Here is a 24,631-nt window from a genome sequence, read left to right as displayed (position 1 = left end):
AAAAAGAAATTGAGAGCTGGTGCCAGTGACTCATGCCTCTAATCCTAGCTACTCAGGAGGCTGAAATCTGAAAATCACAGTTCAGAGCCAGCCTGGACAGGAAAGATTATGAGACTCTTATCTCCCATTAAACACCAAAAAGCTGGAAGTAGAGCTCTGGCTCAAGTGGTAGAGTGCAAGAAATGCTTGAAGATAGTGCTCAGCGCTGAGTTCAAGCCCCGGGACCTGAACCAAAACAAACAAATCAATAGCAAGTGAATCATCATGCCAGTATCAAGAATGAGCTATGAAATTCTATTTCTATATGCATTTTTCTTCTCCCACCCCAGAAGAATAAAAAGCAATCACAATACAAATATATATTAACGTTTTATTAATTATTAAAAGGACTTTAAATAAATCTAGACGTTATTTCTGTAACAAAATTTATAATTACAAGGTCAATAAAGGAATAGTGTTAGGTAGGCAAGCTTGGGGAAAAGAATAGGCTTTTATTCTACACTACGGGATCATCAATTTGTCTCTCTGACATTGCCTTCATCCAGTTCTGAGTAAGAGAAAATTAGGGATTTTCTAGGGACATGTTCTATAATCAAGGGATAGTGTTTATGCAAAAACAGGCATTCCAACAGCTACAATTCTCTGCTGTTCCCCCCTTGCATATCCAGGAAGGATGTCCTTAACAAGAAAAACAACAACAAAAAATAAACTCAATAAACCATTAGCTACTGTGTGTATGATCCACACAACAATTTAGGAAGTATTACCAAAATAATATATCCATTCTATATCCATTTCATAAAATAAATGTCTTACTCTTTTACTTTCATGGAACTATAATTAGGATCTATGCAATTAATTAGGTAGAAAACTTGTTTTATCATTTTAAGGAACTGTTCATTCACTAGTAAAGGAACTAGTTCATTCACTGTCATTCGTTAGTAAAACTTGCTACTGAATTTTAACAACTGTTTAAGCTATGTTTTGCATTTCAAGTTCACCTTTTTGTTCAAAACAAACACCATGTAAGCATTACATTCATTATTTCAAACTTACATGAAAACTATAATAGTGCTGGGAAAAATAAAAGAAAATGTGACTAAAAGCAAACTTCAGGTAACATAAGGAAAATAAATTATCAAAATAAAATATAGACTTACAAATATCCTAATCTGAGTACTAGTTTCCTCCAGATGTAATAAAAATGATTTCTTGAATCTATATGAAGAAATAAAATGGCAAAAACAAATACAGCAATAAAATGGTAAAACAGTGAGTACCGTAAGGTTAGCTATACTTTCTACATTTATATAAATATATCAAATAATTATCTTAAATTTGAGAATGTTATAGTTACCTAAGCATTATTTATATTAAAAGGAACATTGAAAAATGTAATAAAAAAGAATTTAGGCACTGATATCTCATGTCTGTAATACAACATTGGCTGGAGGCATAATTCAATTGATAGAGCATGAGCCAAGTAAGCAAGTTAAGCTCATACAGGGGCCTGAGGTCAAGGCCTGGTAAGACCTAAGATAAATAAATAAACTTCAAATAAATGGAAGTGGGTGATTTTTTCAAATTAAGGATTAAGTTTAAAGCATATTACAGAATCTGAGTAGTTAAACAGCTAAGATTTCTAATGTATTTGTGTTTCTCTGGCATGTAGTATTATCTAGACAGCAGTAAGATAACCAATTTACTGATTTTAATTGTCAACAGAGGTAAAAACAAAAGGTATTAAAACTAGTGTTGTTAGAGACATTTCATCTCTCTTCAAAGTACTCTCCACAAGTAAGTCTTGGGAAAGGCCACCTAGCATAGGAAAAAACTAAATACCAATTTTGCATCATTACTAGTATGTTTAAATAAATGTAAATGTTTTCTAATAATCCACTTTTCTCTTTTCTCATTTTTAAATTTAAGCTCCTTAAGTGTAGGGCCATTAGTAAAATGTATTAAATATTTTATTATAATTTCACCTATTCTAATAGGTATAATTGTGACAAATAGGTATGACCATCATTTTGAACGATGACAGGTAAATAGGCCACATGCACCTATGTGAAGAAACCCACATTTTTTTCCTTTAACTTTAAGACATCTTTTTCTCCCTTTATCCTTTTATTTTTCCTGTTAAGGTTTGCCATCAGAGCCACATACTTGCTAGAAAGACATCCCACCACTTAGGCCACACTCCCAGATCTTTTCTTTTCTGCTTTAGATATTTTTCAAATAGATTCAGGCTCTCTTTCCAGCTCCCTCCACCCCCCCCTTAATGGAGCCCACCTAGGATTTTAGTCCTCCTATCTATGGCTCCCTCATACCTGTGATTACAGGTATGTTCCACCACACCAGACTTATTTGTTGAGATGGAGGGCAGGTGGGGCCTGACTTGCTAACTTTTGGTTGGCCCAGACTGGCTTTAAACTTCAATCTTTCAGATCTTTGCTTCCTAAATAGCTGAGATTATAGCTGTAGGTGAGTCCATTAAACCTTCTAATCTCAACTGCATTATTTTGAAATAAAATGCTAAGCCAAAAGCTTTAACCTGAGGCACTGAAGTGAGTCACATACTTTGAATAGAGAGAAAGGTTTGTTGGAAAACAGGGTCTGGGTTACAGAAGAGAAAAAGCAAGCAAATAGGAGTGTAGACCTCACAATAGCTTTTCCTTAAGTCTGGGGGGTTTGTTTCCTGTTTTACATCTTGTGAGCTTAACTCTCACATTCACAGCAGTGTTAAAAGTGGATGAGAGAATTATCAATGGCAATTATTCAATGACAACTAGAATGGCAGTACAAAAAGAAACCAGGATGGATGCCATAGAGACACACGTAAGGAAGAAAGGCTGAGGCTTGCCTCTTTGCTCCTCCTTACAGGAATCGAGCCCTCGATTTTACTTTGCCTCACAGCCAAAATAATGAGAGATGAGTTCTGAGCTTCTACAGCAGCCAGTTGTAATTCATAAGAATGAAACATAAGAAGTGCAGTGTCTAATTCATGCCCCCTCCCTCTCCTTTCCCCTTTACTCTAGCTGCAGGCTGGAAAGAGAGCCTGGTAATGATTAACATCCGGGACCAGGCAGACAGAAGTATAAACCAGGAAAGGTGGAACCAAGTAACTGGGAACCAAAATAACAGCCCTACCTATGTTCATGCCCAAGACTCTGATTTGTGAGAATGCTAAACTGTTTCTCCTAAGCCACTGAATTTTGAGTCTCTGCTCATCCACCCATGCCCAGAAAAGCTCCCAGGATATGGGGCTTTCTGTGCTAAAATTGGGCAAGCCCCGAATGCTTATAGCTCTGACCATGTCTGTAACTTGTCTGCAGGACAAACTTGGTAAGTATAATTTCATTCATACAGTGAGATCAAAGGCCAGAACAGTTGATCCCATTTACTGAGAACACTCAGAAGATAAAAACTTGATAATGACCTAGTATATAGTAAACTAATCCACTTTTACTCTACTTTGTAGAAAGAAAAAGAATAATAGTAATAGTAAATACAATAAATTATAGTTGACTAGTGGGAGGGGCTCAACTTTATTGCTATATAATTGTTAAACAACCCAGACTTGAAATACTCACAGGACCTAAGTAGTCCATACCAGATGTTCTAAAGTTAATTATGACTTGTTAATTGCATGTATGTATATTTCTGAAATCACATTGTAGAATGAGAAGGTCAAATTGAGAGAGAGACAGAGAGAGGAGACAATTTCAAAAAATTAAGGCCTCCTGCTCTCGTTTAATCCCACCTTAAAAAGAAAAGATAAAAAAGGTCAGGGCTGGGAAGGTGCCTCAGTGGTAGAGTGTTTGCCTTGCATGCATGAGGCCCTGGGTTCGATTTCCCAGCACCACAAAAGTGGAAAAAAGCTGGAAGTGGTGCTATGGCTCAAGTGGTAGAGCGCTAGCCTTGAGCTGAAGAGCTGAAGGACAGTGCCCAGGCCCAGAGTTCAGGCCTCAAAACTGACACACACACACAAAAAGCTGGGTGTCAGTGGCTCATGCCTAAAATCCTAGCTACTCAGGAGGCTGAGATGTGACCATCATGGTTCAAAGCCAGCCCAGGCAGGAAAGTATGTGAGACTCTATCTCCAATTAAATTCACAGAAAAAGCTGGAAGTGGTGCTGTGGCTCAAGGGGTAGGGTGCTAGCCCTGAGCAAAAGGAACTCCGTATACACAGGACTGGCACCAACAATAACAAAAGTAATCTAGTATTCTTAATTAGATTATAACGAGCATGCACACATCGGTGAACTATTCAGGTTGGATACAACTAATAAAGATAAGTAACTCTAGATTTAAAGTATTCACCACTTCATAACTTTATGCTTTTGATTCATTCAGAAAAAATTCAAGTAATTTGTTTGAGTGGATGTTCACAGAAAACATAAAGGAAGAATTAGTTTGATTCCATTTAATAAATTCATGTGAAGTGGCAGGACACAAATACTCTATTCATACTACTTCATTCCCTATACTATCCTATCCTATGATACAAAATAAGTCTATTAGGTCTCTAGGAATACCACATAGGCTGACTTTGCTTTACCATAACAATACCATTATAAAACACAATTCTGCCTGGTGCTGGTGCCTCACATCTTAATGCTGCTCCGGAGGCTGAGATCTGAGGATCACAGTTCAAAGCCAACTCAGGTAGGAAAGTCTGTGAGACTCTTATTCCCAATTAAGCACCAAAAATCCACAAGTGGAACTTTGGGTCAAATGGTAAAGAACCAGCCTTGAGAAAGAAAGGAAAAAAGCTCAGGGATAGTACCCAGGCCCTGAGGGCAAGCCACAGAACTGGCACCAAAAATTTTTAAAAAATAACATAAAAATTTAAAAACCAGTTCAGTTCTGAATCTGGGCTATTCTTGAATGCCAGTGGCACCAGATCCTACTGCTGGAGGAGACATGATGAAGTCCATACAGCTTTTGTAACACCCAGGCTGCTGCACTTACCATCTCTCCTTCCTACAACTAACTGCCTGCAATTATCTCCTTTCTGACATCTGCAGTACAGGTGGTGAAGCTGTAATGAGAAACTCAACTCCATTTGCTTATCAGTGATAGCAGGCTCTGGCCCATCTCAGGAGATTCTCCACCAGCATCAGGTGGAAGGTTAGGGAAAGAAGAAAATAAGGCAATGTGCCTATCCAACAACGTGGCACGTGTACCTTGCATCCAATTAATTTTTAGTGATGGTGACTAAGTTTAACTACTTAAAATACACAAGTACAATCACCTGAATAAGACAATCCTCAAGCTTTAGAGTCCAGAAGACTCACTGGAGGAGCCTCCTAAAGTACAGGCTTAGCAGGTGGCTCACACCAGTAATCCTAGCTACTCAGGAAGCTGAGATCTGAGGATGAAAGTTCTAAAGCCAGCCAGGAAGAAAACTTGATCTTATGTCCAAATCACTACAAAAGGCTGGGAGTAGATTTGTAGCTCAAGTGGTAGAGTGCTAACATTGAGCACAAAAGCTCAAGGACAGTTCCTAGGCCCTGGGTTCAAGCCAAAGGACCAGTCCCCACCAATTCCACCCCTGTAAACAAATTTTAAAAAGTAGCTGGAAATTTCCATGCAGCTCTCAACTAATTAACTGATAAGGATCTACTAGTTAACATTTAGATGTGCAAAAGGAAATACAGGTGACCCAATAAAAGAAATTCAGACCAAAAACAGCAAGATCTGAGTTAAAGCTAAATTGTTCTGGAGGTATCTAGATCTGAAGGAATATAAAATAAGTATCCAAATATATCCTACAAAATATTTGTTAGGTTTCTTATCAAAAATTGCTATTGTCTCTTCAGAGCATGTGTATAGAGCCTTAGTTTTTTATAAGTAGTAAACAGCATGGTAGTGCCTTTCTTCCTCGTTTAGTTTAGTACTAAACTTCCCCAAATTTTAAATAATTTGAATGACTTGTGTGTCAGTAAAACACAGCTATGTCAGTAAAGTATAGTCAAGATGAGTTTTAAGATACTATTAAGGCTGGGTGCTGGTAGCTCACATCTATAATCTTAGCTACTCAGGAGGCTGAGATATGAGGATCTCAATTCAAATCTGCCTGGGCAGGAAAGTCTGTGAGACTCTTCTCTCAAATCAATCAGGAACAAGTCAGAAGTGGAGGGAGAGATGAAAGATGATGAAGATGGAATAATGAGAATAAGAGAGAGAGAGAGGGAGAGATCCCCCACCAGATAAAATGTTGGTTTCTTTCTCTGCAATTCCCTGATACCAGTTATCTCATGTTATCCGACACATGATCATCCAGCAAACATGGAAATTCTATTTTGAGTCTGATCACATCCTTAATTTTCACAATAAAAAAAAAGAAAAGTTCCTTAGGTCATGAATTGAAATTGTCTCAGACTTAAAAATCTCACAGGTATTTACTGACTTAAAATGCTTTTTATGGGACTGGGAAGATGGCTCGGTGGTAGAGTGCTTGCCTTGCATGCATGAGGCCCTGGGTTTGGTTCCACAGCACCACATAAGCAGAAAAAGCTGTGGCTCAAGTGGTCGAGCACTAGCTTTCAGCTGAAGAGCTGAGGGACAGCACCCAGGCCCAGAGTTCAGACTCCATGAACGACAAAAAAAAAATTTTTAAATGCTTTTTATTTTAAAATGCTTTGTAATTACTTCTCATATCTCTTTTTGAGATATTAATTTGTAAACCACAGCAAGTAAATCTAGAGGAAATGCAGTTCAATGCAGTTCCTTTCCCATAATGAAATTTCAGGTGGTACATATTGCTTGTCAATATACCATTACTTAGACACTATTAAGGAAATGTACTAAAACCAGAAGATGCTGAGATTGTTTCCTCTATTTGCTAACAATATATACTTTCTTTTGTTCTGTTTGAAGGTACTAGGGTTTGAACACAGGACCTCTTGTATTCTAGGCAAGTACTCTACTACTTGTTCCTAGCCCTTTAGGCTTTGGTTATTCTTCAGATAGTGTCTCACACTTTTGCTCAGGTTAACCTGTGACTCTGACCCTCCTACCGTTGCCTCTGACATAGTCTGATTCACACCAAGTTTTTCAACCAAATAGTCTCACTAACATTTTGCCAACTTAAACTCTGACCAGGACTCCTACATCTGCCTCTTCAGTAACGGAGCTTACAAGTATGAGCCACTGTACCCACCCACAAAATTATCCTTCCTTACTATCCCTAAATTAGTACTTAATGACATCTGCATTACATTATTGAGATTAATTTTTAACTATGAGGATTACAAAGAATTAAGACTGTAATATGTGTTTGTATATATTATGTCATATATATGTAATATATAATATATAAAATATGTAATCCATAATGTATATTATGTTGCATAATATGTTATATATAATTTTGTATATTATTAAGATTATTACTGTTATTAAGATTCGTTTTCCTGTAATGTCTCAAACATGTTTTGAGCTGGATAAATCCATATCCTAGCTACTCATGAGGCTGAGATCTGAGAATCACAGATACAAGTAGGCTTCAAGAGGCAGACAGCTCCTAGCAACTCCTATCTCCAATAACCAGCTTTTGCCAAAAGCAGAGACATGACTCAAGTAAAGCCATGGGAAAGCTAAAAGAGAAGAACTTGAGACCCTGAGTTCAAGCTCCAGCACTGGCACAAAAGAACAACAATAAAACATACTTTCAGCCAGGTATCATTGGCTCATACCTATAATCCTAGCTACTCAGATGGCTGAGATCTGAGGATCATGGTTTGAAGCCAGCCTGGGCAGAAAAGTTCCCATGAGACTCTCATCTCCAATTAACAATTTAAAGAAACAGAAGTGGTGCTGTGGCTCAAGTGGTAGAGCACTAACCTTTGTCTGCCCTGGTTGGCTTTGAATTGTGACCCTCAAATCTCAGCCTCTTTGAGTAGCTAGGATTACAGACATGAGCAATGAACACCTAGTCTTAAGTTTCAAGCCTTACATTTTTTCCAAAAAAAAATGTTTTGAAACTATTAGAAAGATTTCAGATCATCATTGTTCTACTTTTCTGGGACTACAGATAAGTCACTATATTTTATCCATTAAAACTAAAACTATCTATCTCTACATATTTGCAAAGTTATCATTATTATTTTAATGTTAGCTCACTTAGCCCCTAAAATAGTGCTACCATCCAGTTCTGCAATTAGACCATTCAGTAATAAGAATATTATACTAGATAATTTCTCTTCTTGATGTTTGATGTCAACATTGAATATTTGGAAAATACTACAAAAATCCTTTAAAGAAAAATACATGAATTAGTTGGTACAAGGTTGTTTCATTTTAACAGGTCCACTTATTTGTACTGCCATTAGATTTGCCAAAATAAAATAAATACACTTAAACATTATTACTTAATATATGTGTTAAAATGTTAAAAAAAATCCATGTTAAAAAGAACCATGTATTTTCATTTAAAAAATAAAGAGTCCCATGTTCAGCACTACATTTCCCTGAATCTGCAGCCTATCATTTGGTAGAGAAAGGGACAAAGTCTCTAGGGAGTGGTTGCCTAGTATCCCAGAGCTAGGCCATAGTTACTCATTGGCAGACTCGAAAATGACACTCAGGTTTCCTGGGTCCTCATCGGTATCTCTTACCTGCACCATGAAAAGACTCTGAGGCTCACTGCCATATGCCAGATACCAGGTCAACTTTTCCTGGAGTTCTGGGATATACAAATCTTGGAAACTTTAGGGATGATTTTCTTATTTAAAACACACACACACACACATACACACACACACTTAAATATTTTTACTATTTAAAAAAGTCATCCTTAGTCTCCAACGCAGAAGAGTACTTTCAAATATTAGGTTGTTCATTCAAAGAATGGCTGAATTCATCTTTAAATGTTACAAACACTCATTGTATAGACCTCCCTCTGGGAAATCAGCATGTCTGGTCCAAAATGTCTCTCCTTCCAATCCCTTTCTGTCAGGGTAGCTGGGGTAGAAGTACAAATAGAGCTTCATTCAAGCAGTATGAAAACCTAGATGCCCATTACTAGGATCTGGTCTCTGAAATACTTCAGTCAGACATGTTATCTCCCAATCAACACACAGGTGTTAAAGGGTAAGAAAGCAAGCCAGATCTGTGAGTTCAGCATTACCGAAGATAAAATATACCCCAAAAGCATGGCCCAGATAGAGTCTAACTGATCTAAAATAACACAATTACTTCTGAGTGACTTTAAGAATTATCTAAAATTGGCCGTAACAAACATCACTTCTTATTAATAGTCTTCACATTTCATTTCAGATCTTGTCTTTGTCTTTCCTCTGTTTTTTTCTTTTATTTATAACTTCTTAAAAATTTTTGCTAAGGATATTACTCAAAATATGTGTGTGTGTATGTGTGTGTGTGTGTGTACGTACGTATGTGTGAGTGCACACATGCAGGCACACATGCACGCACCTGTCCCCGAGCTTGAGCACGGGGCCTGGGTGCTGTCCCTGAACTTCTTTTCTTCAAGGTTGGCACTCTGCCACGTGAGCCACAGCTCAAATTCTGACTTGTGAGGAGCAATTTATTGGAGTTAAGAGTCTCAGGGACTTTCCTATTAGGGCTAGCTTTGAAACATGGTCCTCAGATATCAGGCTTCTAAGTCGCTAGGAGGATTTCAGGCATGAGCCACCAGCTCCTGGCTCAAAATGTATTCTTATTCCAATCTTTACACCTATTGCCTAACTTTCTCTCTCTTTCTGGGCTAACCATGCTAGTAGCTCACACCTGTAATCTCGCTACTCAGCAGGCTTAGTGTGAGGAGAACAGTTTGAAGCCAGTCAGGCAGGAAAGTTCATAAGACACTTATTTCCAATTAAGCACTAAAAAGCCAGAGGTAGAACTAAGGTTCAAATGATGGAGTGCTAGCCTTGAGCTTACTCATGTAACTTTAACCCCTCCGTACAGTATCTTCACAATAAAATTATATGCATTAAAAAAAAACCTCAGGGACAGAGCCCAGGCCCTGAGGTCAAGCCCGAAGACTAGCACAAAATAAATAGATGAATAAATAAATAAATAAATAAATAAATAAATAAATAAATATAAAGTGGCTGAAAAATTCAGTCTGCTGGGCTGTGCTTTGAATGAACTGGCATAAAAAAGACCAATGGAGAAAACGGAATCAATTAGTCAGCCTCCAGGTCTCTTCCTTATATGCAATAGCTCTCTTTCCTCAGCAACTATTTCATGACATCAGGTCTACTTACAGTCCAATGTAAATACAAAGCAGAAGAGGAATATACTGAATTATGACTATCATGCTAACCTTAGTCTTAAATAGAATTAGCTGTGTGAATGTACTTCTAGCTATTGGAAGCCATAAGAAAAATTAAAAAACAAAAACAAAAAGCCCTTAAGTCATTATAGTTTTAAAAGAAAGAGTCTGCAGGCTAGGCTAGGCACCAGTGTCTCACACATATAAAATCCTAGTTACTCAGGAGGCTGAGATCTGAAGATCCCAGTTCAAAGCCAGCCCTAGCTGAAAAGTGCTTCAGAATCTTACCTCCAATTAACCACCAAAAAAAAAAAAAATCAAACGTGGATAGTTCCCAGGCCTTGAGTTCATGCCCCACTACTAGCTGTCTCTGTCTGTCTGTCTGTCTGTCTGCTCTCTCTCTCTCTCTCTCTCTCTCTCTCTCTCTCTCTCTCTCTCTCTCTCTCTCTCTCTCTCTCTCTCTCACACACACACACACACACACACACACACATACACACACACACAATTCTATAGCACTAAGCTATGACCTTGTCCACAGGGGTCTCTAGAATACATGTTGCTTCTATAAGAATATTCCATTTACAAACAAAACAGAGGATGAGTTTGGAGTTTGAACAGTGTAACTAGAGGGAAGAAAAGAAAGCAAAAAGAATTAGAAAAAGCATCACTATCCATGAGGAACCTTCCCTTCCTTTGTTGTTTTGGGAGAACGGGTCAGGCTAAATATGTTGGATCCCTCAGTGTAAATGAAACAAAAGTCAAATGACACTGACACTGAAAGAAGGCAAGAGAGTCAGCAATAAGAATGACAGACTGATTCAAAGCCAAAGGAAGAATGAGAGAGAGAGGCATCAATGTGGTCAAGGTCAAAGTGACAGGGATTGCACAGACAGCACAAGCTGAGTAGAAAAATGTCTAGCAATCAAGGAGGTCTTCAGGAAATCCTTAATCAAATTGGGGCCAGATTACATCCAAGAGTAAGGGGAAAGTACACTTGAAAATAACACCAATGTCTGTCACATTGCTAATGCACATGGGGATGCCAGATCTGAATTAGAGTTCCAATTCTGCTTTGGAGAGAATAGGTAAGAAATCTGAGAAAGAATTAAAGACCATCTATTTATGTGTAAAATTCTATTCTATGAGCCTCAAAGGTTAGCATGGAATCCAAGCTACTCAGCAATCTGAAATCCAGAGGATCTCAGTTCAAGGCTAGCCCACACAGAAAAGTCCTAGACATTCTATTTCCAAAACAACCAGCAAAAAGCTGGAGAAGTGACTCAAAGGTAGAAAGCCTGCTATAAGCAAACAAGACAAATAGAGCATAAAGCCCTGAGTTAAGCCCGATGGAGACCCTGAACCATAAAGAAAAGAAAAGAAAAATCCCAAAAAGGAAAGAGAGACACAGTAGGAAATAGATGAAGAGAACTGTCATATATGAGTGAAGGTAGAATCACAGAAAGTGAGAAAGGAGTGGAGAGCAAAGGTGTACACTAAAGATTTTACAAGAAAGCAATTTCCATGAGGTCACGGTGTTAGTATTCCAGAAAATGAGCAGGTAGCTAGCCACAATTCAAACGTATAACTCTAAGCAAAGCACACCAAACCTAACAGTGAACTCACCCAGGATTGTCCTGATGACAAACAGGAAGTGTTACTTTAGTACTGTGAACCCTCAGATCATGGTCTGTAGAATGGCCCTATCTACCACTCAGTGCTAAAAAGCAAAATAAGGGTAAAAAGAATATACCTGTAAAATATTTATAAACAAGCAAACAAATAAATAAAATTCAATGACACAGTGGTTCATTTCTGTAATCCTAACCACTCAAGAAGAGTGGCCTGAAGGATCATGTCTCAAACACAGACCCTACAAAACATTAGAGTCCTCAACTCAACCAACTGATAAAAAACTGTCATGGCAGCATATACTTGTCATCCCAGCTCTGCTACCAAAACCTAAGCCAGAGGATTAAGGTTCAGGGCAATCCAGAGAATGAACTTAAGAATTTAAAATTCTATTAGAAAAGTAATTGGGTTGGGGTGTTGCTCAAGCTGTACTGTTCCTGCTTAACAAGCACAAGTCCTGAGTTCAACCCCAATGCTGCCACAAAAATTAAAAAGATGCTATATGAGTTGCATGCAAGTGGCTCAGGTCTGTAATCCTAAACTACTCAAGAGGTTGAAGTCTGAGGATCACAGTTCAAAGCCAGCCAGGGCAGGAAAATCCGTGAGACATTTATCTCCCATAAAATATTCAGAAAAAGCCAGAAGTGGAGCTGTTGCTCAAGTGGTAGAGCATTAGCCCTGCACACAAAGAGGTTCAGGGACAGAACCCAGGCCCTGAATACAAGCCCCAAAACCGGCAAAAAAAAAAAAACTATATGAGGAGAATATTTTATTACTTAGGGGGAAACGTGTTTATTTTTCAAAGATAAGACTAATGTCAAGGTAAATACACTTTCCCATCAATATCCCTAGCATTCCTCATCCTAGACCTAAATGAGGTGTTGGGCTCTATTTCAGAAATTGAATACCATAAACATACATTTGTTTTAATTAGAGTCATTGCCCAGATAGATACTTCGGTTTCCTGATATGATACACCCAATTTATACAAAACCTACATATAATACTAACACAGAAAGGCTGTCCTTTTCTCTATGTGTATGTGTGGGGGGGTGCACTATTGATTTTCCTTTACCATACTTTCTTCTTCACCACTTCCTTCCTGCCTGCCTTGTTTCCCTGTTCACTTTATCTTCTTGCAAACATAGTCACCCCAATGTCCCAAAATGTTTTCAAAGCCAGGGGAAAACAGAACTGGTGATAACCGTCAATACTTCTTAAAATAGTATCACCCTTGCCCAAATCCATAAGTTGAATTATTTTTCCTAGAATTGAATCGACAGGCAAACCTGTTGGACTAGTTTCCTCCCAGCCCTGATCTCTTGATTGGCTAGGAAGAACAAGCAGACAGCAGGTACCCCAGCACAAATGCAAAGCTATGGAAAGCACTGGGGAGTTGTTTATTCATGGGGAAGGCCATTGCTAGAAAAGAAAAATGCTTTCTGCTGATTCTCTAATACTATGATGAGAACGAGGAAATAAAATAAGCTTTTATTGTAACTGGAGTTTGAAATTATCCAATGAAGAGAGTTGTAGTGGGGTATGCTTGTAATACCAGCACTTAAGAGGCAAAGACATGAGAATTGTGAGTTTGAGGTGAACCTGTGCTGCATAGCAAGTATGTCTCAAGAGAAAATTATTATTTTAAATTCTGAAGAATAGATTATGTCAAAATGTGGTTTTCAATGTGTCCCCAAGTTTCTTATTGGTGTCTGTTTTTATGTGTTTACTTACAAGAAAAGAAAAATTGGAGCTCAGGACTGAAAAAAAAGAAAAAAGAAAAATTAGAATTTGCAAAAAGATGAATTTTTCTAGGGAAGATTTAACTTGATAATGCTCTAAATAGAAAAGTCCTTGGTTATATTAAAGTTCTGACACAGTTTGAAATTATCTTTCACATTATTTACTGGAAAAGTACTTCTAACATACAGAAAATATCTGATTAATATATAAACATCTAGTATAAAAATATATGTATGTCCATTAATTCTAACTAAAAAATATTACATGTCCTTCCTCCTTATTTTCTTCAGGTTTTTTTTCTTGTTTCTTTTGTGTTTTGGGGGTTTGATTGATTTTTTGTGCCGGTCCTAGGACTTGAGCTAAGGACCTGGGCTATATCCCTGAGCTGTTTTTGCAAAAAGCTAATGTTCTACTACTTAAGCTATAGCACCATTTTGAACTTTTTGGTGGTTAATTGGAGATAAAGACTCTCATAGATTTTCCTGCCCAGGATGGGTTCAAACTATGAACCTCAGATCTCAGCTCCTCAGGATCTAGAATTACAGGTATGAGCCACTCTTCAGATTTTTAAAAAAATTATTATTATGAGAGAGACAGAGACAGAGAGAGAGAGAGAGAGAGAGAGAGAGAGAGAGAGAGAGAGAGAGAGAGAGAGAGTGTATTGGGACTTTAACTCAGGCCCAGGTACAGTCGCTTAGGTTTCTGTTTAAGGTGGCACTCTGCCACTTGAGCCACACCTTCATTTATGGGCCTTTTGGTGATTAATTGAAGATAAAAGTCACTTTCCAGCCAGGGTTGGCTTTGAACTGCAATCCCAGATCTCAGTCTCCTAAGTAGCTAGAATTGTAAACATGAGCCACTGGCACCCAGCTTTCTTCAGCTGTTATGAAAATGTTAAAGCCTACACATATGATTCAATTTATACAGCTTTCCAGGAATAATCTACCACTGAAAACATTGCTTATTTGTGCATATGATTCCAACATACTTTGGCATAGATTATTTAAATTTATTTAATTTGGAAGAAAATTAGCTCTTTATTAAAGTAAGTTATAGTGAAATAGCCGCAAAGTTATGATTTAGAACCTTAAAAATACTTCAAGTATTAAATGACACCAAAACAGAAATTGAAAGCGTAAAATGATTTTATACTATTTTACTTTGTAATATTTCCAAACTATGCAAAAATTTAGCAAAGTAGTTGCAAATGTAATTTTTTTAAGAAAATGAAGTACTTTTGGATGCATTTCTGTTATAGCTATATGAACTCAATGGGTACTGATGATAACTTTAAAATAAAGCCAATATACTGATTATTGAAAATTGAAGTAAGCCAGAACCAAAGAAGCATAGATTCCATGGTTTCCCTCGTTTGTAATAATTAGTATATGTCTAAGATAGTCCTAGCAGAGGACCACAATAGCTCAAAAGTTATGTACATATAACCATATAATACAACGCTAAGTGAAATGAACTCCAAGATATTGAAACAAGAAGTTTTCCTTTAATGCTGTGGCATTTTTAATGCACTATGTGAAGTAACTTTTTTCTTTAGTTTTTTTTTTCCTCCCCTGTTGTCACTGTATTTGATTTTGGTACTCTGGGTATTGTATATACATTTATCCGAATTAGGGAAGGGAAAGAGAACAACAAAATGGTAAGACAAAGGACAAAGGGCGAACAAATGCAACAGTGATACTCTCAAGACAATACACTGGAAATGAACCATACAACTTGGGGGAGGAGGGTGATTGTGGGGAGGGAAAGTGCAAGAAAAATGGAGGAAGGGGTAACAAGTGACAAGAAATGTACTCACATCCTTATTTATGTAACTGTAACCTTCTGTACATCACCCTGACCAAAAAAATTAAAAAATAAAATAAAATAGCACAGAGCCCTAAGCAAGATGTCTAAAACAATTTTACTACCCATTTTTCCCATCCAATGTAAGTGCTTTGCTTAAAACACGCATACATTTCCATCTGAGAATAGAAATTGTCTTAGGATGTCCTAGGTACTTTGCCATTCATCAATCTCATAGTAATATTTTTTTGGTTTGAGCTTTGAACTCCTAAATGCTTACTTAAGGGTTGCACTCCTGTCTAAACAAATTTCAACGTTGGCACTTATGATCTATGTAAACAAATTCTCTGCAAGACTACAAAGTGGAAAACTGAGTTGGTATACACGCAGGGTGGAAGTGGGAGAAATCTAAACTGAAAATTGCCTGCACAGAAATCTGTGTGTTGCAGGTTACAAGGTAGTAAGCACAGTGGATCAGAAGCACCAAAACTCAACTCCAGTAGCAACAGGTACTGAGGCCAGTGAAGACTGCAATAGAATTCAGAGGCTCTCTAAAGAACAGACTGCATTTCTACTTTAAGATGTAGAAAATACAATTCCCATACCTATTTGTTGGGTATACTAAGCACTATGAAAAATAGTGCTGCAAAAATAGTAAGCAATTAACAGTACAGAGTAATGACACTAAATTTAAAGTCATTTTAACTAAAAAATAAATATATAACCAATTTTTAACCCTCATCCTTCCTTCCTCTTCCCTCCCTCTCTCCCTCCCTCCTTCCCTCTCTCTCTTTCACCAGTGTCAAATTTGGTCTTGGCACTGGCTCAGCTTCCTTGCTTTTCTGCTACTCTACCACTTGAGTTATGCCTCCAGCCTGGCTCTTTGCTGATTATTTTGGAGATTGAATCTCTTGGGCTTTTCTGTCTGTGTTGTCATTGAGTTTTGACTCTCCTGATCTCATCATCCTGAGTAACTAGAAGAACATACATGAGCCCCTGGCCTAGCCTCCCACTTTAACCATTTAATCTCCATTATACCTTACAACCAATTTATAAACAATATTCACTATGTTCAATTGTTGACTTGTTATCAAAGCAGTCCACAGGTATAAATATCCAAATACCCATTAATTGTTGGGGAATATATTTCTGTAATGTAGATTTCTGAAATCTAATTTGAAATGTCTATCACTTATAAGAAGCATGACATCATCTATGTCACTAACATCCTAAAATAAAAAGGAAACATATTTAAATATTAGAATAGTAAACTCAAAAAGAAGAGAAGTCAACAAACCTTTAGGAATAAGTCCCTCTGCTATTACACACATTTGTCATTATGTTTCAAAATGCTAACTTGTAATAGCCTATCCGGTTGACAATGGTTTCTGAGTCATTAAATATTAAATTATAATTTGTTAACTTTCCATGCCAGTTGTCTCTCTTTCTGCCTTTGTTTTCAGGTTCTGTTCAAATGAATACCCAATAACCAATAACCAATTAGATTAAAGCTCTAAAGGACATTTACAATACCAAGGATACTTTGAACATCTATTTTAAAATGTCTACTGTCAGCCAAGCAATGATTGCTCATGTCTATAATCCTAGCTACTCAGGAAGCTGAGATCTGAGGATCGTGGCTTGAAGCCAGACCAGGTAGAATAGTCTTCATGAGACTCTGGTTTCAAATTAACCACTCAAAACCCAGAAGTGATGCTGTGGCTCAAGTGGTAGAATGCTAGCCTTTAGCACAAAGAGGCCCAAAGATAGTGCCCACACCCTGAGTTCAAGTCCCACAACCAAAACATTAAAAAAAAGTCTACTGTCCAGGTGCTGGTAGCTCTAACTAGAAACTATCAGCTCACATCAGTAATCTTGGCTACCCAAGAGGCTAAGATCCAGATAATTAAGGTTCAAAGCCAGCATGGTCTGTGAAGCTCTAACTAGAAATTATCAAGCAACAAAACCGAAGCTGGAGATGTGGATCAAGTGGTAGAACATCAGCTAAGCAGAACCAAAACTCTTTGTTCAAACCTAGATACCAGAATGAGGAGTTGGGGGGTGGTGGTCTCCCAGAGGGTGGTTGGGTGGTTTGTCTCTTTCTTTTCTTTCTTTTTTGCCTTCTTTCTTTCTTTCTTTCTTTCTTCCTTCCTTTCTTTCTTCCTTCCTTCCCTTTTTCTCTTTCTTTTCTTTCTCCTTCCTTCCTTTCTTTCTTCCTTCCTTCCTTCCCTTTTTCTTTCTCTTTCTTTTCTTTCTCTCTCCTTCCTTCTTTTCTCTTCCTTTCTTCCTTTCTTCCCTTCTTTTCCTTTCTTTCTCTTTCTTTTCTTTCTCTCTCCTTCCTTCCTTCTTTCCTTTCTCTTCCTTTCTTCCTCTTTCTTTCTTGGGTGGTACTTGGGTTTGAACTTAAAACCTTGCACTTGCCAAGCAGGTCCTCTACCACTTAAGCCAGGACTCCAGTCCTCTTGCTGTCATTATCTTCCTATATCCGGGCTAACCTCAACTGCAGTCCACCTATTTATGCATCCCACTTAGCTGGATGGCAGTGCTCATTTTTACATTGGTTGATTTGGGGTCTCCTGAACTTTTTTTTTCCTAGACTATCCTCAAACCAGGATCCTCCCAACCTTTTACTCCTGAGTAGCCAGGATTATGGGTATGAATTAATGTTCCTAGCTGATCAGATGTGTTTGAATCACAGTATATAAGCTGCTAGCCCCTCCAAGCTGGGAAGAAGGCTTCTCCTGAAAACCTAGCATCCCCCTGGGGTATGGCGGCAACTCCCTCCCATCCTCTCTTCAAGTGCTTGTGCAGTTGCCTCCTTTGTCCCTTCATTTAAAAAAAAATGGCTTCTAACCCAAATGGCTAAAAAACAGAATCAAATTTTCATCTTAAAACAGCTCTTTTAAGTCACTCTTTCTGAGCCCTGACAACTGCACTTCACTTCAGAAAGCAGAAGTCACCATGGGACCCCTAATCCCTCCTCCAAGACTTGCTTTCAATAGAATAGCTCAGTAGCTTTCCAAGCTCTCACAGATTCCTTGGCTTGATCCTCACAGAAACCCTATGAAGGAAGTATTCTGGTCCCAATTTTGTAGATGAAAGGAACTAAACTGTGAGCTCAAGGTGACAGGACTGGTAGCAACAGAACCAGAACTATCCTGCACACCTCATTTTAGTAGCTGCCCGCTCACTACTTGAAATTCTCTCCTCCATTAGCTACAAAAACTCTGCTCCATAGCCAGGCACCAGTGGCTCATGCCTATAATCCTAGCTACTCAGGAGGCTAAGATCAAGAGTCACGGATCAAACCAGCCCAAGGTTGAAAAGTCCGTAAAGACTCTTACCTGCAATTCACCAGGAAAAAAAAGAAAAAAATGAAGTGAAGGTGTTGGTCAAATGTACCAGTCTTGCATGAAAAAGTCAAGTATAAATATAAGGTCTTAAGTTCAAGCCTCAGTATTGGCATAAAATAAAAAAAACTTTTCACTCAATATTATTCTTCTCTCCTGATCTGTATGTTCTCATATGTGGCTTCTTCCTATTTCTCATACTTTCAGATTTCCCTAACATTTGTCCTGGAAAATCTCCAATATGTATTTTCATAATTATAAATATAAAATAACTTCATTTGTCCATGCATTCATGCATGCATCCATCCATCTATTCATCTACTATCTGGCCCAATACCTCTCTGCTCAGAACTGTTGTATCCTCCTGCAACACACACCCTCTAATAAGTCACCTCATCCTACAGACTCTACCACCTGAACAACTTCATGACCAATCTCATCATTACCCTATTGGTACAGTTTGGTTTTAACCACAATCACTTCAGTACCTCAGTACCCTGGTCACATTCCTTCTAGACTGTGATGAGATCAGACTTTTCATCTTAGGAAATGGCAAAGAGCTCTCCAGGATATTGCTATATCTTTCCTGTCTCCACCTCCTAAGCTCACAGCCTTACTAAATCTTAATTGTCCTTAAAGCACAGAAACTGGCCCAGAGAATACTTTTAATAACTACCTACTGGAGAAAAAGAAGAATTTTTTATGTGAAATGTCTCAGTTTAAGAAGATATGCTCCTGGGCACTGATGGCTCATGCCTGTAATCTGGAGGCTGAGATCTGAGGATCATGGTTCAATGCCAGCCATGGCAGGAAAGTCCTTGCAACTCAAATCTCCAATAAACCACTCAGAAAACAGGAAGTGGCACTGTGGCTCAAGTGGTAGAGCACTAGTTTTGAAATGAAGAGCTGAAAATGAGTACATTTCTTATCAAGCATTGTTGCCTCTTCCTTTGTTTCCCCTGGTACTCATTTCCTAGCTCATTTAATTGTAATCCCCCTGTACGGTATTTTCACAATAAAAAACTTATTAAAATTTTTTAATAAAGAAAAAGAAATGAAGGGCTGAGGGGTGGCCCCCAGACCCAGAGTAAAAGCCCCAGGATGGAAAAAAAAAAAGATGTGCTTACTACTATTTTTTAAAAAAATTCAAACTGGCTTGATCAGATAGCTCTTTCTTAGGTAGCTATGTAAAATAATGTTTACATAATTGGCCAAACGTCCAGTATGGCTAGCAAGATTATCAAATTACCCTGCTTCTTCCTAGCTCCTAAGTAAAGAAATATTATCATCACTACATAAATCAATGAGTTTCAGTGACAGAAAATAATATATAAACATCAAAGCATATATATTCCTAAAGAAAAACAATCTACACACTCAAATTTTTTAAAGCAAACTTTTCAAGACTGCTTCAATTTCTTAGAAAAGCAAATACTGTTCCATGATTCATGCCTGTAATCCTAGCTACTCAAGGAGCTGAGATCTGAGGATCATGGTTCAAAGCTGCCAGTCTGGGCAGGAAAGTCTATGAGGCTCTTATCTTCAATGAGCTTCAGAAAAAAATAAAAATAAAAATAATAAAGTCGGAACTAGAACTGTGGTCAGGTTGGTAAGCAATAAAATTTCAGACATAGCACCCAGGTCCCAGGTCCTGAATTTAAGCCCCAGGACCAGCATAGGCTGGGGGGGGGGGGGGGGGACGGGGAAGGAGCTGGGTGCGTTTGGGAGATGGAGAGAGTGAGGGAAAGGGAAAGAGAGAAAGAAAGGAGAGAATGAAACAAAAAAAGAAGAAAGGGAAGGGAAGGGAAAGGAAGGGAAGGAAGGGGAGGTGGAAGGGAGAGAGAAAGAGAAAAAGAAAATGAAAGACAGAAGGAGCAAGGGAGAAAGTGCAAGATGAAAGAAAAAAGGAAGGAAGGAAGGAAGGAAGGAAGGAAGGAAGGAAGGAAGGAAGGCATGCAGGAAGGCAGGCAGGAAGGCAGGCAGGCAATTTTTTTTTTCTAAAAGACTTCACTGTGGAAAATTAAAATATGTTTGTAAAGATCTCACATACTAAAGTTTCTATAATAAATATGAAAAGTTGGTGTAGAAACGACACTCCTCTGAAAACCACAACCATTCAATTTACAATCCAGCCCAGAAATAAAGCATTTGAATAGAAAGCACTTGTCACAAAGTCCACAGGCTTTATCCAGAGTCCACATCATTTCATGGGGGAGAACCAACACAATACAATATAATGCAGGGCCTACTCACAGCCCAACAGCAGTGGAAATGATAGCTGATAACAGAAAGAAGAACCAGAAAAGCCTAAGAAGAATGGTACTTCTGTCTCCATTCTAGTATTTCAAACCAGGAGGCTGGGACTATCTACTCTAAACAAAACAGCTCTCTACACCTCAACGAATAGCACTATTGAATTGGTAAGGGATTCATGATCACCAAGACAAGGCAACAACAAGAAGTAACATATTCAATATCCTCCAAGGACAGACCAAGACTTAAAAAGAAAAAAAAGCCACAAAAAGTTTAATAGCAAATTTTAATGGCAAATTTGAGGCCAAATGTTTGGACATCCATTAATTCATGGGATGACATTAATCAAGATGCAGTGAACTCACAAACTGACATGCTGAATCAAAACCCCCTTTGTGCAGCTACTTAAGCTTAATAAAAATAAATAATAGAAATAAAAAATACTCCCCAAATTTCAATTTTACACAAAAATACTTTGTAATCAATATAACTTCCTTTGTTTATTCTAACAAATACATGAATCATACATCTCAGCACAAACCTGTGGTATTTCAGATTTAGAAAGTGTGGAAGTCTCCTGTCTATTCCTGTTGTGGCCAGGCCCCTCACAGATTCAAGATGGTTTACTAAATGAGAACACACCAACCTTCAGGACTTTAAAACACTTCTATAAGCACATGGTCACCTCATATGAGGTGACAACTTAACCTTGCTGGGAGCAAGGAAATCAAACAACCCTGGAGCATTTTCCTTTAGCCCTATCTAGAATAGTTGCTTTGTTTAGACACACTTCTAAAGCAGTAATACCAAATTAGCTTTTATTAGAAAGAAAAATAAGGAAGGCTCTGGGTCCAGGCTTAACCCAAGAAGCATGAAGTTCTATTTATTGAGATACACCGACTTTTTAATTACTTGAAGTATCGCCCAGTGCTAGAATGCCTAGAATACCTAATGTTCTTATAATGTTCTCATTGAAAAAATATTTTATATCATTTCTGTAGATGGTAGTACTTTATTTTTATGATCATTATTTTGCTGGGGCTTTAGCCCCTGCAAATGTGTAGTAGCCAAAATACTACACATTCCTCCTGCAAATGTGTAGTTGCCAAAATACTACATATTCCTTCTGCCATTAATTTTGAAAATGTCAGTTGCACAAGGTGACTGGAAATATCTAGAATTTGTTGATTTTTTTTAAACCCATTTCCAATGCGAATCCTACAAAACAAATGGCAGGGGCCCCAGTTCTAACCCCTAGCCCTCTCCCACAGAGGGTCTGATTTGCAACCTCCATCCAACCCTGCCTTTCCTGGCTGGCAATGCCAGGTCAGTGCAATTTGGCCTCTGGGTTAGTTTCTGCACTCCTGGGAGTTTTCCATCTTCTGGCCCTTCCTCCCAAAGGCTGAAAGGTGTTGAGAGCCTGTGACACACAGGTAGAGAGAGAATGACACTCTTCCCTAAAGGAAGTGTGCAGCCCAGTGGCTCACTCACTCACAGCACCCTCCCCACCCCTCACCCCTGCCCCCTACCCAACTTTCCAAAACCCTCTCCCTGCCAACCCGTGAAGTTTGCATAGACAAATCCAGTACCTGCCCCTGGCCACCTCCAAGTGTCCTTTCTCCCTGACGCACTGCACAGACAGATGCATGCCCTAGGTCGCCGCGGTGACCTCGGGGTAACCCCAAAGCCTCAGCTCCTCCCCGGGGGAGGGGGATCTTCGGGGGGGGGGGAACGGCTTCTCCAGGCCAGGGAAGTTGCCCTTCTCCCCAGGCGCGAGTTCCCTTCTCCCCAGGCCTGGGCACCCCAGGCTCCTCCGCTGTCCGTGCATCACTGGGGGGAGGGTGTGTGTGGGGGGCGGGGTGGGGGGGGTAGTTCCACCGAGGCTTCGCCCCATCCCAGTGCACTCCCCCCCAACTCTCCACCTCACCCTTAGCGGGAAGACCGAGAAGAGTTGGGACAAGTGTGGCCCTGCGCCCCCCCCCTCCCCGCCCTCCGCGTGCCGGGTCCCCGCCAAGTCCCGGGCCCCCACCGCGGCCCGCGCCCCCTCAGCCACCCGCACCCCCGCCAAGTCCCAAAGGCTCCTTCGCATCCCGCACCCGCGCCCCCCCCCACGGTCCCGCACCCTGCCCCGCCGAGCCCATCACTCCCGGGTCAAGCACAAGGTCTTGCAGCCCGACGGGCTCCTCAGGGTGCCGGGTGCCCGGCTGCGAGGCGCACCCTGAAGGGAGTCTCCCGTCCCCTGCCTGACCCCGGGGGCGCGGCCGCTCGCCCGCACTCACCTCCCGAGCCCACAACGCCCCTCTCCTCCGGGCCGCCCCCCCACCACCAGCCCTCCTCCCGTCCCCACACCCGGGCTCGCCCCCGTCGCCCGCTCACCTCGCCTGGTGTCCCGGCTGCCGCGCAGGGGTGTCCGGGGCCGGCGGGGACCCGTGTGGAGCGCGCCGGGATCAGGTGTCGCCGCCTTTAAGTGACTTGGAGGGGGGCGGGGGCGTGAGGAGGGGAGCCGCGGAGTCCGCGCGGACTTCGCGGAAGGCGGCCCGAGGGGTGGCAGGGCTTCCGTGGTGTCTTCCTTCGGGTCCGCGGCGCGCCTCCCGCGCACACCACACACCACACACACCCCGCCGCCCCCAGCCGAGCCCGCCGCGCCCCGCCCCGCGCGCCCGCCCGTCCGCCCGCCGCGCCACGCGCTCGGCCGCACTCGAGCCGCTCCCGGGCTGGGGCCCGCGTGCGCTCGCGCCCTCCCGCGTGCTGCGCGCGCTCGGGCTGGGCGCGAAGCTCGGCGGCGTCGGGAAGCCGGGGCCCACCCCGCGCTCCCGGGGAGGGTCGGCCGCCCGCGGGCCCTGCGCTGCGGGGGCACGCATCCGGGCCTCCAGTTCCCCCACTCCCCGCGGGCCGGCCCAGGCCGTGGGCTTGGGGGTCACCACCCGCCCAGCTCCCCAGGTCCCGCCTGCCTTTATCTCTCTCTCCATCTTTATCTGTCCATGGTGGCGCTTGAACTCAGGGCCTGGGCTGTGGCCCTGAGCGCTTAGCGCTCTCCTACTTGAGCCACCAGTGTCACTTCTTTCTCTCTCTTATTTTACTTTTGGTCACCAGCCAGTAACTATTACCTGAGCTTCTGGACTAGTCCTAGTTCCGATCTGAAGTTGATTTTGGACAACTCGATGGAAGAGATAGGACAAGAATAAGCGGGAAATTATTAAGTGCCCCCCCCACGACCCCCCATCTTGTGCATCTGCAAAGTAGCTAAGCCAAGACTTCACGTCTGGGCCGCAGGACCTTGGGAAAGCTGTGGAAAGCGCGGGTGTGGGGACCTTGGGGAAAATCAGTTGGGTTGGCTGGGTTCAATGACATGCTTTAGTTGGGGCTCATCCTGAAAGAGCCATTTATGCTTTGCGGGATTGAGTCTGTGGGTACTTTATTCCGTCTCATCTGTGTGTGCCAGCAGCCTATCTCTGCCAAATTGGCGTTCTAGGCCAGGAAGCAACTTTACACAAGCCTGCTGGAGTATTATTCTTGTGGCAACCCAGCAAGGAGAGGCTAAGCATTTTTAAGTTCCCAGTGGTAGATTACAAGCTGCATGAGAACCATGAAAGTCTAATAGTGT

General features: G+C 40.6%; 1 protein-coding gene across 3 annotated transcripts in view; it reads right to left on the bottom strand.

The window, feature by feature from the left end:
• Positions 1-24,156, bottom strand: part of Ugt8 (UDP glycosyltransferase 8) — a 67,698-nt gene extending 43,542 nt beyond the window's left edge. Inside the window, exons 1-2 of one of the 3 annotated variants that reach the window (XM_070022498.1) lie at positions 24,135-24,156; positions 23,404-23,498 (exon numbers count right to left, since the gene is read on the bottom strand). The gene's annotated coding sequence lies outside the window, so the exon portion shown is untranslated. Of the gene's footprint in view, positions 1-22,616; positions 22,697-23,403; positions 23,577-24,134 lie in introns of those variants that run through there. The other 2 variants (XM_070022497.1, XM_070022499.1) reach the window with 2 other exon arrangements.
• Between the last annotated feature and the right edge of the window lie 475 nt (positions 24,157-24,631).

This window comes from Dipodomys merriami, unplaced genomic scaffold (assembly GCF_024711535.1).
Source record: "Dipodomys merriami isolate MVZ:Mamm:240054 unplaced genomic scaffold, mDipMer1.0.p SCAF_15, whole genome shotgun sequence".
NCBI lineage: Eukaryota > Metazoa > Chordata > Mammalia > Rodentia > Heteromyidae > Dipodomys > Dipodomys merriami.
Note: the sequence above shows the minus strand (reverse complement) of the source record. Positions and strands in the feature narration are given on the sequence as shown.